Source organism: Oreochromis aureus, linkage group 9 (assembly GCF_013358895.1).
Source record: "Oreochromis aureus strain Israel breed Guangdong linkage group 9, ZZ_aureus, whole genome shotgun sequence".
NCBI classification, from domain to species: domain Eukaryota; kingdom Metazoa; phylum Chordata; class Actinopteri; order Cichliformes; family Cichlidae; genus Oreochromis; species Oreochromis aureus.
In genome coordinates this window covers 39,479,567-39,497,346 of record NC_052950.1, presented here as the reverse complement: position 1 = coordinate 39,497,346, position 17,780 = coordinate 39,479,567, and positions in this window count along the sequence as shown.

The window sequence follows — 17,780 nt, the reverse complement described above, 5'->3', positions numbered from 1 at the left end:
GCAGAGACGTTTTTCAGTGTCTTTCTCCTTTTAAACGTCAACGCAAAGACCCATAAAACATCTGCCCAAACGCGCACACACACACACACACACACACACACACACACACACACACACACACACACACACACACACACACACACACACTGGCTTCAGCCTGCTAATCTTTCTATCAGGCTCCTGGGGTTTGTGGGGTCAAGGTTTTCTGTGTCTTTGCAGGAAATCCAGGTGAAATTTACAGTTTTCCGACGGAGCGCTGTCTCTCCTGCGGTGGAGGGAAGCCCTGCAGCGTCTCCGTGTGTTACTCCAAGAATGATTTTCAGACTGAACCTGGAACAGGAACAGTTTTTCTTCTACAGTACAAAAACGTTTGCAACTGTGACCTCTGACCCTCAGCACTTCTCAGTAGTTATCAGCATGCAACGTCACAGTTTCTGCAGAATATTTACAATCCGTCTGTTTACTGTTTCCAGCTGGTGATGAACATATCTGAGCTATCAGAGCTGCACCTGTGCTGCTGCCTCTCTGTAGTTTTCCTTTCTGCCACGCTTCTCCTGAACCTGTAGTTTTATATTAGTGCCAAACTAACGTGGTCATATTGACATGCATGGCTCTGATCTACAGTGTAACTTAACTGTAATAATGAGGTGAAGCTTCCTCCTGAGCTGAAGGCTTTACTGATATCTTTATTCTTTGATGGCTTCATTCTTCCCTGTCAGCCCTATCAGAGGAACAGTCATTCATACTTTTATACTGAACACAAACTGATAATAAAGGATAAACATGAAGCTTAATAAAACTGCAAACACAGAGCTAACGATGAGCGGACAGAGGCAGGAAATGAAACTCCACTCGGAGTGGAGAGAAGGACGATGAAAGGATGGATGAGGAAGAGGCGGATGATTGGATGTGAACTCAGTGACTCAAACACTGGCCACCACAATAGCAGCTCATTAAATGAAGCTTGTTTGACGTCAGTTTGCCTGCACACGGGGAAATGTGCACCGTGTTCTCACCTTCACCTGTTATCTCAGGATTGTGCCAATCAAGCAGCGCTGCTACCTCGAGTCATCGTAACGACGCTGTGCTGAGAAACAATGATTAGAATCATGTTCGGTTGTAGCGCTGGTACGCACGGTGACTCATCACCTCTCCTCCAACAGGTTACAGAGAGGGAAGAGCTGTGATGGCAGCCTAAACGAGGCCCGCAAGAACACGGCGATCTGGCTCACCGAGTTCATCCCTGCAGCTCGCAGCATGGCTCAAAGTGTCCACGCTCACTCACACTGAACACCTGAGCATCTTCAGTTCGGCCTCCACCCTCTCCACCCATCACAGCAGGTCTCCATCTCCTCTGTGACACACCTGTCTGTGGGTGGTTCCCCCGGGCGTATTAAAGCTGCACGTTCACATTTCAAACACCAGCCTGAAACTTTGACATGTGTTTTTTAACCACTCGATCATCACGTGAAGCGATTGTGTAAACTTGGCCTTTGTGATGTCTCTGACTTATCGGGTCAGGATGTGCACAAACGTGTGCGTCATCACTGAAACACATTGATGTGAACATTTTTCCATCCTCCTCGTCTTTGTCCCGATCGCTGGGATAATTGTGCTCACGCTCGCTGCGTCAAACACTCGAATGCCCTCCATCACTTGCTGCAGGAGTCATCGCTGCTGTTCTTGCGTCCTGTCCTGTTCCTATGGTCACGGAGAGCGAGGATGTCAGCAGCGTGGAAGTCCAGGGACATTTTTTCACTGAGTAATTGGAGAACTCGTTAACCCTGAACTCCTCAGCTACACATCACTGCAGCTTTATCCTCCAGCTACTGCCGCTGCTGCTGGACCGACTCCTGCTGCATATATCATGAATACTTTCCCCTCATCTCCTGAGACATTTGCTTCTTCCTTTGTCAGTCTTTCAGCTTCATTCTTGTTTCTTTATTTTTTCAGTATTCATTTTCTTGTTTTTGTCTTCTAAAGTTTTTTCTATCAGTCACCAGACTGAGTGACTTTAGTTTTACACCTCGTCTTCGTGCATAAGTCTGTGTCGGCTAATGAGTTATTTCAGTTGTAAAGTAAGCTAGCTTATTTAAATCCGTTAGCTGTTAGCTCGTTACATTAGCTGATAGACTTGTGCTTTAATTAGCAGTTAGCAGACCAGCCCTGAGAGGCTGAATGACTCTGACCTCTGCCAGATGTTTTGTGATGGGTATTAGCTTGCTGTCATCATTAGCTAATGGGTTCTTCCATAAATGTTGTGACCTGTTGTTGGTCACACTCAGTTATACTTTCCCTCGGCCCTCAGATGATCCTCGGTCAGCTGTTCATGACGCTCACCGTCACATGAAGAAGTAAAACACTGAGAAGTTTACTGCTGCGTTACTGCTTCCACGGGAGCATCCAACCACAGCACCTCTATGAAAGAAAAGTAGACTTTTGAAAAAAAAAGGAATAAACTCACTGAAATTATTTAGTTAATCTGAAAACTAGTGTCTGTTGTTTTGGTCTGACAGTCGCACCTGTGGTGCTCCTCCTGCTTCGGCTCAGAGCGACGAACAGACGGAGAGAAAAACTCACTTCAACCTTCAAAACAACACTTAGAAACCCACCACGTCACTGATGTGTGGTCACATGTGGGGTGTGTGTGTCTGTGTGTGTGTGTTGCCCTGTGGAGTCATTTCCTCACAGTGGGAATCATCCTTTATTAAACGCTCTAATCCTATTTTGACGACTCTGCAGAGTAAAACGATAGCAGGGCAGGAAATGAAACAGACGACACACAGCACACCGAGTGCACTCGTAAGTCTATCTCTGTGAGGACCCGTCGCATGTTCAGACCGTGTGAGGACACTTCACTGTGGGACACAGCTGCCAACATACAGCTTTATAAAGACATGCTAGATTTGTCAGAGGTAATCGCTGCAGTACTGATGAGTGATGCTGTTGATCTCCGAGGACGAGTTGTCCTGATAACAGCTGGTTGTAACTTATTTACTTTGCGCTGTGTTTATGATGTTTTTATGAGTTATGATATCTTTCCTACCAAAGTCTGTAGCTGTGATGTGAGGCTGGCAGCTCAGACTGAAGGCAGTGTGTGTGTGTGTGTGTGTGTGTGTGTGTGTGTGTGTACGCAGCCGAGGGACATCAGTGCAACATATGTGACACAGTCGCACAAATACCACAGCTCACAGCTGTATGAAGACCTGTGTGTGTGTGTGTGTGTGTGTGTGTGTGTGTGTGTGTGTGTGGGTGGGTATTAACATCTTCGTGGGGGCCAAATATTGGAAGTTTGCTATACTTGTGGGGACCAAATTCCCGGTCCCCACAATTTTGAAGGCATTCCAACTAAAACTAAAGTGTCAGGGTTAAGTTTAGGGTAAGGGTCAGGGCTAGGCATTCATTTTTGATGGTTAGGGTTAGGGGCTAGGGAAAGCATTATGACAATGACATGTCCCCACAAGGATATAAATACACGTGTGTGTGTGTGTGTGTGTGTGTGTGTGTGTGTGTGTGTGTGTGTGTGTGTGTGTGTGTGTGTGTGTGTGTGTGTTTCGAGGCCTTCCAGCAGCGGGAGGATGAACCAGTTGGATGAACAGCGTCTATTTCGCAGGTTTCTGCCACTCTGATCAGTTTTGTGATTTTCCACCAACAGTGAAGGATAACTGAGGAAATCTACTGTGCACATGCATGTAGTACCATGTAGTACTGTGTAGTACTGTGCAGTACCATGTAGTACTGTGTAGTACTGCATGTACTCCTCGGTGCATCACAGAGACAACAGTCAGGACAGCTGGAGGTTAAATTACTTTCACATTTCATATAAAAACCTTGTGAACCTGTGTTGACTGCAGCTCTGTGTGTCTTCCATTCATTTCAGCCTATCAACAGAGACTGATGCGGGTGCCACGGAAACCAGGAGCAGATGTTACCGTGACAGCAGGTTCCCGACAAAATTAAAAAGGTCTTTCTATCCACCTCCTCGAGCACAAACTCCACCTGCTCAGCCATCGATAGCCTGTTCTCCAAATCACGTCCCTCACAGAGGTTTGATGGAGCATCATCACGGTGACAGAGCTGTGGCTCAGGAGGCGGAGCAAAGTCATCTGCTAATCACAAGGTTGGGGGTTTGATCCCTGGCTGCTCCAGTGTGCACTCCAGAATACTCTTGGGCAAGATACTGAACCCTGAGTTTTAGGATGCAGTAAACAGACATCAAACTCTGTCTGAGGTTTCTTCCTGGTAAAAGGAGATTTTCCTTCCCAACAGCTGCTCATAGAGGCTTGTTTGTTCGGGTCTTCTCTCTAATGTTGGAGCTATGTAAAAGAAACAAAGAGTCAAACTGAACAGACATCATCATCATCATCACTATTATTATAATAAACCATGGTCCTTCCCTGGAATCGTCTGATCATTGTGTATGTAAACGACCCGCACTCAGACTCAGGAGGCTCCCCTCTGAGCCGGCCTGGTGGAGCTGGTGCTCCACCTCCATCATTCTCATGGAGGTCTGCCTGCGGCCTGCAGCATTAGGAGATGATTTACAAAACATTCAAACTGTTTGCATTTCTGTAAATTCATCTCACAGAGTCACTGTGGTGATCAGCTGTGTTCAGCTCGCTCTGTGAGCGTCAGGGTCACAGAGCGATGTCTCACAGGAGGTTGCTCAGAGCAGCAGCCTGATTGATTATTACTGATCATTGATACATATCATAGTTTTAATGCACAGTTGAGAGAAGCGTGTGCTCTGCAGGAACAAACATTGGTGTGGATAATAAGGACAGACGCTCTGTAAATGTGGCACAACAAGCAGCAGGGAGATAAACTTTGTCTCGGCCCTGAAGGTTACGTTTTTATCTGACCTTCGGCGTTCCTCCCGCAGCGCGTCACATGATGTCCGCCCGTCTCTGTCCTTCACCGTCTCTCCGGCTCGCAGCTCGCTCTCTAACTCTCTACATGATGTTTTTCCTTGAGTTCGTGTTGTTTCTCTGAGCGCTGCTGTTGTGTACTGAAAATAAGAGATAAAGAAAGATGAATGCAAAATCAACAAGCGGCAGAAACAAAGCTTTGTTTGGCTTTTGTGTTGCATGAAAACAACAAACTCTGTGACTCTTTGCTCGCTGGGATCAAACGACAGTGTGGAAGTCTCCGCTTCGTCTCCGGCTGAGGGCAGCACAGACTTCACTGCACATATGATACAACCAACAAACAAAGAGCTGTGATTGGCTGTCACGGGGAGGTGTGAGAGGACTCCTCATCACGGCTTCATCTGTGTATAACATGGATGTTAGACTGTTTACTCCCACTGCTATGGAAAACACGGCATATCCAGCTTCCATAGACTAAGTGCAAACCGCCGTCTTCACAGGAGTGGACGTCCCAGCAAATTCACACCGAGGTCAGACCTGCACAAGAGCCCCATCCCACCCTCCACAGGCCTCAGCGAGCAGGTCATAGGTTAAAGTTCATGGCTTTTAAGCCTAAAGCTGGGCCCAAAGTGGGTCATCAACAGGACAAAGATCCAAGCACAGCAGCAGAACAGCAGAGCTCAGCCTGACAGAGACGCTGTGCATGAATGATGAATGCTCAGTGAGCTGAAGCAGCGCTGTGAAGACAAAGGACCAAAACACCTGAGTTTCTCAGAGTGATGGGGCGGGGTCAGGTTTAGGGCGGGGTCAGGTTTTCACAGGACTGTGATCACCAAACAGTTGTTGTTCAGGTGTTCTTCTTCTTCTTCTTCTTCTTCTTTGATTCCAGGAGTCACTTAAACAGCATGAAACCAACAACAGGCTCTGAAAGTGGACCAACGTTGAAAACTCATCACAGAGGAAGTTCAGTCTGCTCGGCGACCAGTGACAGCTCAGCGTTTCCAACAGGAGCCTGTGATTGGTGGATGCTGTTACTGTTACGTTACACTAGCATTCAAAGAGGGCGATGGTCCTTATTGGGACAGCAGCAGAATGCAGTCTGGGTAGTGATGTTTACCCACAATGCATTGTGATATAGGGATTAGTCAGAGCACAAAGTCTGAGCCAATGAGGAAGACCGAGGCACCAGAGTGATGTGACAAACCCTGGAGCTTCATGGACGTGCAGATATCTGTGCACAGACTCAGGTGTGGTCCCACAGGAAGACACTGAAGCTTTACACAATGATGGACTCACTGCATCATTAACAATTCAGTGTTCACGTAAAACTGATTGTTTTTATTTTATTTATGTGCAGAAGCTCATCCAAAACACACCAACGTTCAGAAAGAAGCAGCTTTAAACTCGATGTTTACTCTGGAAAACAAACTAACACATCACAGCCTTGGCACACACACACACACACACACACACACACACACACACACACACACACACACACACACACACCAGGGTCAGGCTGTGTTATCATCCTGTTGAGTCTTGAGTGTTTCAGTGGAGGACGGAGCAGGGCCAGAGGACAGCGCTGTCACTGATAGTGAGTGAGTGTGTGTGTGTGTGTGTGTGTGTGTGTGTGTGTGTGTGTGTGTGTGTGTGTGTGTGTAGTCATGCTGTGGGACACAAAACAAGTCCTCACAGTTCAAATCTGACTGCAAGTCTCCATGAAATGAACACAAGTCAGTTTGAGGTCCTGTGAAGAGCTAAAAACAGGAATGTGTGTGTGCTGCTTCAGTGTGTGCCAGCTGAAACTGAAATGCTTCAGCAGTGACGCTGGACCATCACACACTGGGACTCAGACAAACACTCTGCATGAAGTCACGCTGCTCGTCTTTAACAGTTTCAGAGAGCTGAGGTGTTCACAGGTCTGCAGCACAGACGTGAGGGATGTTTGACATTACATATGCTGCCACTTAGCAACCACAGTCAGACAGCATGACTCATCACCATGGTTACGCAGATGATGCCCAGCTATATGTTAGAGCCACATGACAGTGAATGAACTGAACAAAAACCTTACATACGTTGTGAAAGTCACTTCAGCTCGCAGCTCGCAGGCTCGGACCCTGCAGAGGGAAACTGTTGGATATCTGTCTGTGTCACACTTTCTGTGTCACATCTACAAGATTCAAAGACCAGCGTAAGTCTTGATTTAATCAAAGAAACAGTAGAGAGTGTAGAACAGAGCAGTGACTGACAGAAAACAGGTCAGTGAGTTTTCTCAGAACTGAACATGTGAACTTGGATTCTTGCCTGAGTAACAGGTGGAGGTTCCAGTAGGTGGAGCGATGGAGCGCAGACAGGTAGCTCTGGTTCAGGTAAGGGACGGTCAGCTTTGACTTTCAGGTGAAACACTTGATGAGTTCTTGGTTTGCTGGTTTACTCCTGATCCAACAGGAGGTCACTGGCCGAGGACCAGACGGAGCAACCAAAGTTCATCGAGTTATCAGATCTTCTTCCACCTGTTGGTGCTCGCAAAACATTTTCCACTCTCAGAGCCACTCTCTGAAGATGCCCCAAGTGTGTGTGTGTGTGTGTGTGTGTGTGTGTGTGTGTGTGTGTGTGTGTGTGTTTGTTTTAAATTCAGTCAGCTGCTGAAATCATCCAAACAACAAACATTGAGCAGCAGTGAGTCTGTAGTTCACACACAGATCCATAAACAATCCACTGAACAGCTACCCTGAGGCACCGTCCCTACACACTGCTCCACGGGCGCCCGATGGCTGCCCACTGCTTCACTGAGTGAGTGGGTTCAATGCAGAGAGGAACTTCCCCACGGGGATCACTAAAGTATACATCATTATTATTATTATACTAAGCCCTGCTCATGTCTGATTATGATTTAAGGAGCACGGGGAGGCAGGCTTATTTGAAGCGTTTCAGTCAGGTTTCAGAGCTCATCACAGCACAGAAACAGCTTTAGTGAAGGTTACAAATGATCTTCTTATGGCCTCTGACAGTGGACTCATCTCTGTGCTTGTCCTGCTAGACCTCAGTGCTGCGTTTGATACTGTTGACCATAATATCCTATTAGAGCGATTAGAACATGCTGTAGGTATTACAGGTACTGCACTGCAGTGGTTTGTATCATATCTATCTAATAGACTCCAGTTTGTACATGTAAATGGAGAGTCCTCTTCACACACTAAGGTTAATTATGATGTTCCACAGGGTTCAGTGCTAGGACCAATTCTGTTTACATTATACATGCTTCCCTTAGGCAGCATCATTAGAAGACATAGCATAAATTTTCACTGCTATGCAGATGACACGCAGCTCTATCTATCCATGAAGCCAGGTAACACACACCAATTAGTTAAACTGCAGGAATGTCTTAAAGACATAAAGACCTGGATGGCCGCTAACTTTCTGCTTCTTAATTCAGATCAAACTGAGGTTATTGTACTCGGCCCTGAAAATCTTAGAAATATGGTATCTAAGCAGATTCTTACTCTGGATGGCATTACCTTGGCCTCCAGTAACACTGTGAGGAACCTTGGAGTCATTTTTGACCAGGACATGTCCTTCAATGCACATATTAAACAAATATGTAAGACTGCTTTCTTCCATTTGTGCAACATCTCTAAAATTAGAAATATCCTGTCTCAGAGTGACGCTGAAAAACTAGTTCATGCATTTATTACTTCCAGGCTGGACTACTGTAATTCACTATTATCAGGATGTCCTAAAAACTCCCTGAAAAGTCTTCAGCTGATCCAAAATGCTGCAGCAAGAGTCCTGACAGGGACTAGAAAGAGAGAGCATATTTCTCCTGTATTGGCTTCCCTTCATTGGCTTCCTGTTAAATCCAGAATTGAATTCAAAATCCTGCTCCTCACATACAAGGTCTTAAATAATCAGGCCCCATCTTATCTTAATGACCTTGTAGTACCATATCACCCTATTAGAGCACTTCGCTCTCGCACTGCAGGCCTACTTGTTGTTCCTAGAGTATTTAAAAGTAGAATGGGAGGCAGAGCCTTCAGTTTTCAGGCCCCTCTTCTGTGGAACCAGCTTCCAGTTTGGATTCAGGAGACAGACACTATCTCTACTTTCAAGATTAGGCTTCAAACTTTCCTTTTGCTAAAGCATATAGTTAGGGCTGGACCAGGTGACCCTGAATCCTCCCTTAGTTATGCTGCAATAGACGAGGCTGCCGGGGATTCCCATGATGCACTGGGTTTTCCTTTCCAGTCACCTTTCTCACTCACTATGTGTTAATAGACCTCTCTGCATCGAATCATATCTGTTATTAATCTCTGTCTCTCTTCCACAGCATGTCTTTATCCTGTTTTCCTTCTTCACCCCAACCAATCACAGCAGATGGCCCCGCCCCTCCCTGAGCCTGGTCCTGCCGGAGGTTTCTTCCTGTTAAAAGGGAGTTTTTCCTTCCCACTGTCGCCAAAGTGCTTGCTCATAGGGGTCATATGATATGATTGTTGGGGTTTTCTGTATTTATTATTGTGCGATCTATTGTACAATATAAAGCACCTTGAGGCGACTTTTGTTGTGATTTGGCGCTATATAAATAAAATTGAATTGAATTGAATTGGCCGAGGTTGGGAGGTAAAAGCAGTAAATATGAGGACAGACAGCGGGGGTCCCGTGTGGCTGCAGGGGGGAAGCATGCATGACTGGTACCAGCCCATCCCGTCTGTAACCTGCACGCTCACCAACAACAAGCTCAAAAACCTGTTGGAGCACGATTTCAAACCTGACAGAAGCTTCGATATGTCCCTGAGAGTGGACCTCCATCCTCAGGTGATGGTGACTCCTCCACCACCTGAGAGGAGGTGTTTCAGCTGATGATTCTGCAGGTTTCATGTTGGGATGATAATTACTTCCTATAAAACTTCCCAGACACTGTCTGATGGGCAGTGAACAGAATGAGCTCATCCGACCACGGACTCAAACTCTGAACACTGGACATGAAACTAAAGCAGCAGCAGCATCAAAGACCCTGCATGTCTATTTTTTAACACTTGCTGAAGCAGTTTGATAGAAACAACTGATGGAAACATCTTTATTGTCCTTACTTTGCATCCAGCTTTGACTCGCTGCCATCGTTTGCCGTCTCGAGCAACAGCTGCTCTGTGGAGCTTCCCATTGAGTCGGCAGTGACGCAGAGTGTGCCGAAACCAAACAGGTCAAAGTCCCAAAACTCAGATTTGGATAAATGAGTTCAGCTGCAGCCGTGAGTCAGTGCTGAGGTTACTGCACTAACAGAGAAGGATGGATGTTACTGTAACTAATCAGCAGATCTGTGTTTGCAGTAGATTCATATCTAAAGTCTAAACCTTTGAGTTTTCCAGTGTAAAGTGAAGCTGACACACGAGGAGGAGCAGCACAAATCACACTCTCTGGATTTTCTTAGAAACGTTTTCCTGAGCCGAAATCGCTCCACAGAGTCGGGGAACCTTCGTGTGTGAAGCTTTGTTTAATATTTATACATCACGTCCAAGAACAACACTTTTCATTTTCAGGAGCTGTTTGTCAGATTCATCACTAAATCTTAGTCTTAGTGTGATCAGGTAGGAACACCGTTCATTCATGAAGCAGCAGCAGCAGAACCCAACAGCTCAAAGAAACATGAGATAAAGAAGTAAAAACACTGGATGGCATCAGTTTCTCTGTTTTTCAGCGGTTAAATAACCAACGTGCAGCGAATGCTCTGCAGAGACACTTCCTGTCTAACTCTGTACCTTTGTGGGACATTTGTGTGACTTTGTGTTAGTGAGGAGACGCTGATCAGGGTCCAGTAATCAGCTGGTTGAAGAAGACGTATTATACCTGTGCATGCATTGGAACATGGCTGACAGTAGAAGTGAACTGTTAATTGATTAAGTGACCAATGGCTGAGCGGCTTTAGTGAAGCAGTGGTTTGTGGGCCTGCGCTGTGAGGCTGTGGCTCTGACTCAGTGGAAACAGATCTGTGAACGATAAACTGAAGCCTGCAGCAGATAAGAGCTCACAGCAGAAGCCTCGTTAACGTCTCCACCGAGCTTTTAAACACAGAATGTGTTTTCCATGGAAGACCGTAAATCAGTCTGAGGTTCGGAGGCCTCAGCCTCGTCGGGGCCAAACCGCCGACCTCAGAAACGATCCTGCTGACCTGATGCGGCGTTCCTGCCACCCTCGATGGCTTTCTGCGGTTTCAAAGAAACTCGGGTTAGCCCCACTTAAATTTTACGCTGTGATGGAAACAGCTTCAGAGGATATCCAGCCCGCACATGGCAGTCCTCGCACACGGTCCTCAGCTGGCTGCTGATTAAATCACATTTCAAGGACACTTTAATGAGCTCCAGAAACGAGGGAACCCTCAAACGCTGCACCGCAGGGTCAGGATCCTCTCTGGGCCTGACTCCACGCTCAGCAGCAGCGTGGTGGTGCAGCCGGGTGTGACGGTGCTGATCAGGTCACCTCGTGCTCCTCCACCACGCCGCGTCTCCATCAGCCTCTCAGCCACGCCCGCCCTCTCCACGGTGTTGACACTCAACATTTTAGCAGGAAATTAACAGTTTGAACCTTTTGGCAAAGCGTTCAGCAGCTGAGTGCTGTTTCAAATCACGTCTCCCGTTACACAGAACATGTTCCAACGTTCGTTAATGTGCTCACACAGTATCTGCTTCTCATTTCCTTCCACAAACTGAAGTGTGCTGAACACAGACGCAGTGACTGCCACCAGTGATGGAGAGTCGGGTGGAGTGTTCCTCTGTGTCCTGTGGAAGAAGCTGTTGGAGTTGGAGTGAAACAGACAGTGTGGCAGTGGACGGATTTATCAGTCACTGTGTAACAGGAACTATTTCTGTGAGAGCAGCTGGTTCCTAACTGGAACCAGTCGTGCAGTCGGTGTGGTCTGCACTTCTTGTTAGAAACAGTCATGAGCGCACTTGTTTCTCTGGAGAGCAGCAGTCAGACACCAAACTTCTGTTTGCTGCACCTGAAGCATCAGTGTGTAGTTTGACAGAAGCGTCCTCAGGCAGGACACACGGCCGCCTTCTTTATTATTTCTGACTAAAATCACTTTTTTAAAAACACTTTCAGAAACTCAATCTCGTCCACGTTTGTTGCGTCAGTCTGGATGAAACTCTTGGGTCTAACCTGCAGGACTCAGTCCGGCTCAGTTTCCTCGGATAACCTCAGTGGGGATGTGGACCAGTTTAGATTGTAGATTACGATGAAGAGCAGCTCGGCGTGATCTGTCGTCTGATTTATCTTTAACTCGCAGTCAGAGTTAAAGATTGGGACGGTCAGATTCCCGTTCGGGGAACACCCTCTGTTCTGTACGCTAACTCTCACAGCGCCGCTATCGCAGATGGAAACAGTCATTTGTGATAATCACCCCGAGTGATTTTTTTCCTGTGCAAATCGTCCGTGTTGGTAATTTGTCAAGAAAAACTTCCGAGTGAAATTACCCAGAGAGCTTTCATCAGCAGAGTCGGAGCTGATCCGTCCCTCTGCGTGCTTCATCGTGCTGTCAGTGACTCCTCCTTCCAATGTCTGACAGTTTTATGGTGAAATGCTTCTAACAAGGCGTTTGGACATGGCAGCAGAGCGGCTGCTTAATGACTCGACTTCAGTGAAGTACAATTACTCCTTAAATGAGGATGATTACATCACGTGCAGCTAATTAATGTTATTTAAAGTAACTGGTGCTCTCTGTGAGTGGGCGTCTGTACCTAAAGTCAAGTCTTCAGATTTCAGACGTTCCCTGAACGTGACAAAGTTTCTCACAAACGTTGACAGGATCACGTCACCTCCTGAGACGGCCGAGCATCAAACAGCAGTCGACCACGGCGGCTGCCCCGCTGGCAGGGGAACACCCTGCTGCGGTTCGGAGCCTCTGATCTCCGCTCGCCCTCAGCCGGCTTTACTGCTTGTCTTGTGAGGACCAGTAATGACTGCGCGCGCCTTAAAATATCCAACTGTACCCCAAAGCATGACACGTCTGTGCGTCACCTAAACCCGGGGCCCTGATTTAGAAACGTCCTCACAGAAGAGTCGCGGGCCTTGATGTGCCGCTGAGGCGAGCGCTTCATCTGCGAGTCATTTTACTGCCCTCCTGTCATTAAGAGGGACGTCTATTTATGCTGCACACACGCTGCAGCGGTGTCGGCCTGCCTGCACTTCAGTCCTACACCAGGAGCCTGTCTGTGTGCTGGGGGGGGGGGGTTAAAGATGCTTTTTCACACCAGTAACACCACACAGTGCTGAACTGGGAATGATGTCCAGGTGATGGTGCAGAGCTCCTGCTTTCTAACCAAAGAGGAGACACCATGATGGCGATGGTGGAGGAGGCTGAAGCTGACATGTGGTATTATCGGTATGGTCCTTACTGGTTTGGTTGGTTGGTTGCTGTGTTTTCTGGATTCCCACTCACCTGTTTCCCATCAGCCAGCTGTATTTAAGTCTTCACCAGGTGGTCAGCTCTGTCAGAGCGGTGAATCCGCTCCCTGCCTGGCTTCCCTCCTGGAGCTCACCAGCCTTTAACCCAGGGGTGTCCAACTCCAGGCCTCGAGGGCCTGCAGGTTTTAGATGTGTCCTTGATCCAGCACAGCTGACTGAAATGGCTAAATGACCTCCTCAACATGTCTTGAAGTTTTCCAGAGGCCTGAACTAATCATGTGAGTCAGGTGTGTTGACCCAGGGTGAGATCTAAAACTGCAGGACACCGGCCCTGGAGTTCCCCACCCCTGCTTTAACCCAACAAACCAGGCGCCTCCTCCACCCAAGGCTCTCCCAAGTAATTCAGAAAATTCTCACAGCCTGCCTCATACTTTCATCCCGGATCATCGGCTCGACTCTCCTCTCTGCTACTCAACTCAGACCGCAGCCTAAACATCACCCCAGTGAATTTAACTTCCCTTAAAATTTTAATTCCAGTTAAATAAAGAATAAAAACTGCTGCTGCTGGTTTTGTCTTGAGTCCTCCGTCCTGCTCAGGTGGCCACAGCCTGTAACACCGATTCGATGCTCTGACGATATGAAAGCAAAACTCGGGTTTTAGAACTTCTTATTGGTCGGCCATCTTTAAACCAAATAATTTACCTGATTAGGACTCTTCGTCCCCAGAGGGACCCGAGTCCCCGCAGTGTTGCTGTGTAAACACATTTACGTCCCCACAGCATGACTAATACAAGCGCACGCCCACACTCTCCTTCCCTTAAATGACATTTGTTTGTGTCTCCTCACAACGGCACACACACAGACCTCAGTCCATTACCTCACACACACACACACACACACACACACACGCACACGCACACGCACACACACACACACACACACTGTGTGTTTTGCTGGTTGTTGGGGTTTCCTGGTGCCCTGTGTGCTGCTGTTTGAAAGCTGCAGGCGGAGTCTGGCTGAATGATGCCGGCTCTCCGAGGTCGACGGCGTGTTGTGAGTCACGTCTGTGGAAACAGAAGATGTGACTGTAAACTCTAAATATACACTTCACAGCAGATCACAGAGCGTGACGCCGCCTCATAAGAACACAAGTTAAATATAAGTGAACGAGGTGGCATCAAAGAGTTCGGCTACTAAACGATGTGACCTCTGGTGCTGTGTGATGTCATTGTGGGCGGAGCTGTGGATTGTAGCTCAGCTTCAGCAGGGAGGGGTGGGGCTTCAGGTGAGTGGATAAATACACCTGCAGTGACCTCGGGTTAATAAAAACTGAAGTTTAATGAACCTCTGCAAAGATGGCCGCCACCCCGACCCCGTCTCCACGGTCAAAACTACGACACCAAAACCTGAACGCAGACAAACAGAGGTCGAGTCAGAGGTCAGAGCATCTTTAGAAAGTGAGAGATGCAAATAAAGGTTACTGCAAAGGACATGACAGCTAATACGGTTAGTGGTGAAATGTCCACACAGCTGTGCTCCACAGTCTGTCTGCAGACTAAACAACACTTTGAAGCCTTTTGCGGTTTTGCGGGGACTTTAGCGCCTCAGACTCTCACAGTTATCTCTGCTCTGTGTGCGATGCCAGCGTCATAATGGAAAGAGTCACTCAGGAAAAACTATTTACTGTTTAATTCATTTCACTCTAATCAATACAGAGACAAGAGAAAGTGTAACAAGGACGTCCAGGCGAGATTTAAGACGTGACCAGCAGCTGATTCAGTGTTTGCTGAGCTTCACCTGAGCTGAGCTTCACGTGGAGCATCGTCAGGTGATCAGAGCTGCCTGTGGCAACAAATCAGGATGAGACCGTCTGTGTGTTCACTGGGATGTCCTGAGGTGTGTGAGGGAAAACATTCAGAGGAAACCACCTGAACTGCAGCATGTAGGGAAGAAGTTTCCTACAAGAACTGGTTCCCAGCAGGTCGATAAGTTGGAATTGTTAGTTTGCTTGCCTACACTTGGGCTACAATCAGCTGATTGTAGTTTGTGTCAGGAGAGGACACAAACTACAATTTACAGCCTTTTCAGATTATTTTACAAAAGGGCGAGAGCGCAGTGGTAAAGTTCATCTAGCACAGAAACAACCACAGTAGGCGGCTAACGCAAGCGTCTGCACAGACAGCAGCCAGAGCCTGAACTTCAACAGGTAACAAACTGATGATCAGTCAGGCTGCAGCCTCATTTCTACCTGTTCCTGTTTATACAGTAGAATCACCATGACGACCAGTTTAAAGCCTCTTTGTGTTGGTTGTGTTCAAAGCTAAATACTCAGAGAAAGCTCACATGTGTCCTCATTAGGATCTGTGCTGTGGGGCTGTAGCCTCAGGTTTATGTTGCTAAATGGTGATTATGAGACAGATGATTGTACAGAGTCACATGAAGGTAATGTAATGAGTAGTGCATGAACCCTTTTAAGAAAGGGTTCTGTATAATATGTGTAAAACATTACTTTTTTATAGTGTTGACTCCAACACTGGTCACACCACAGACAGGACTCTGGACAGCACCTGTAACACCTGCTGCAGGTGTTCAGGCCGCTCTCTGTGTTTATGCTCCGATGATTCGTGTCTTTCCTCTCAGCTTGTTCCCACTCACTGTTTTCAGTTCAGAGTGCAGAGCAAACACTCAGGCTCTCAGAGGCTTTAATAAGTCACAGGTCAGCGGAGGGTGACCTCTGACCTCTGTCCTCGTGGATCGCAGCTTCAGCACAGGCTGCATTTTTGCCTCTGCGTGAGGAAGCGAGTTCCCGCCGCACCTCCTCCTCGTGCACGGCAACATGGTCGACCCCGAACGCTGTTCATCCTCTGAAGAGTCAGGTTTAATTTTAACATGTGTGTGAGTCTGAGAGTGGAGCCCAAACCTGAGGGAACGAGGGGTCACCATGGTAACTGTATTTTAAAGCGACGATACTTAATGTTATATCTCTGTGTCATCAGTGCAAACGATGGCAGCAAGAACCAGTTTGAAACAGCTCTGAGCAGCAAACTTCAGATCAATCTAGTGACTCTGAGGGAGAGGTCAGAGGTCAAACAGGACATGATGTTTTAAACACGCCACACGTCCAGTTTCACAGGAAAAGAAACGATGACTCGTGACTCTCGTGTACGTCCTTTAAACTTTAATGGTGAAGCAGAAAAACAAAAAATACTATAAAATAAATTAGATTAGAAAAATGCCACAAGCACATTTGATTTGTACAACAAAGCAATGCAACATACTGGAATCTGATTTCCATATATACAGAATAAAAAATAGACTTTTTATTCTTTGTCCACTTTGTTCAGTGTCACTATTTTTTTTTCATTTCAATATAAGCAAAATCTGAACAAATAACCACCACGTTTTGTTTGTTTTTTTTTATTTTTTGCTTGTTTTTGAGTTTTTTTCTGCACTGACGTTTTGTTTGTGTCCATGTACACAGGACCAACTCCGAGGTCGTCCCACAGTCCAGAAGAACAAGAGGAGGCTCCGCCCTCCTCCATGAAACCATCATAACAACAAAAAAATCCAAAAAGTAAAAACATGTAACTTCATCAAAAAGGCGACAAACACTCCAAAACTTTTGGTGAACAAATCGACAATACTGATAGAAACACACACGACACAGAAACAGCCGGAATCTGATTGGACGGCGTTTTCTCCCAAATTTACGGCTGTCTTTTCTTTTTTCAGTTCAGAACAATGAAGAGTAAAGCATTGTGGGAAGTGGAGTTCTTGATGTGCAGAGAGCGAGAGGATGAAACAACAGCAGAGAAACTAAAAACATGAAAACATCGATCGTCTGTCAGGACAAAATAACTGCAGGAATCATTTTCTGTGTTTTTCTGTGAAATCCTTTTGAATCAGATCATAAATTCATTTCTTTTCATTTAAAAACAAACAGATACACAAACTCGACTCTTTGGTCTCCTAAAGCAAACTAAGACATTAAATATCAACTTTAACAGCTTTAATTTCACCATCAAAATTGAATTTTCACCAAATCAACTGAATTTTATGATTCATGTATCCAAAGTGCCATGTCAACAACATTTTATATGATTAATGCTGCGTTTATGCAGCGATTTGTCTCATAGGAGAAAAACTTCAAGGATCTTTGTAATAAAATTTCACCCGATTTTAACTAAAAATTGTTTTAATTTTAGCCCCTGTGTGGAAAAATCCCATGAAACTCACAACGCAACTTTAATAAAGACATAAAGGCCGCTTTGTTTTTGAGTTCTTTGAGAAAGATGAGATATCAATGCTAATGCTGTAAACATTCACCACAGACAAAGACGTGAACGTGGATTGCAGAGGTTCAATAGGCGGGTTAGCTTTAGGCTAGCTATCACAGAGAACTTTAGCTCGCCTGTTTTACAAATGCAGGAAGTGGATCCCAGAAAAGTGTGTGACCAGCACGTTTTCTAAGTGCTTCACTTTAGCAGAAGTCCTCGGACAGACCGGAGG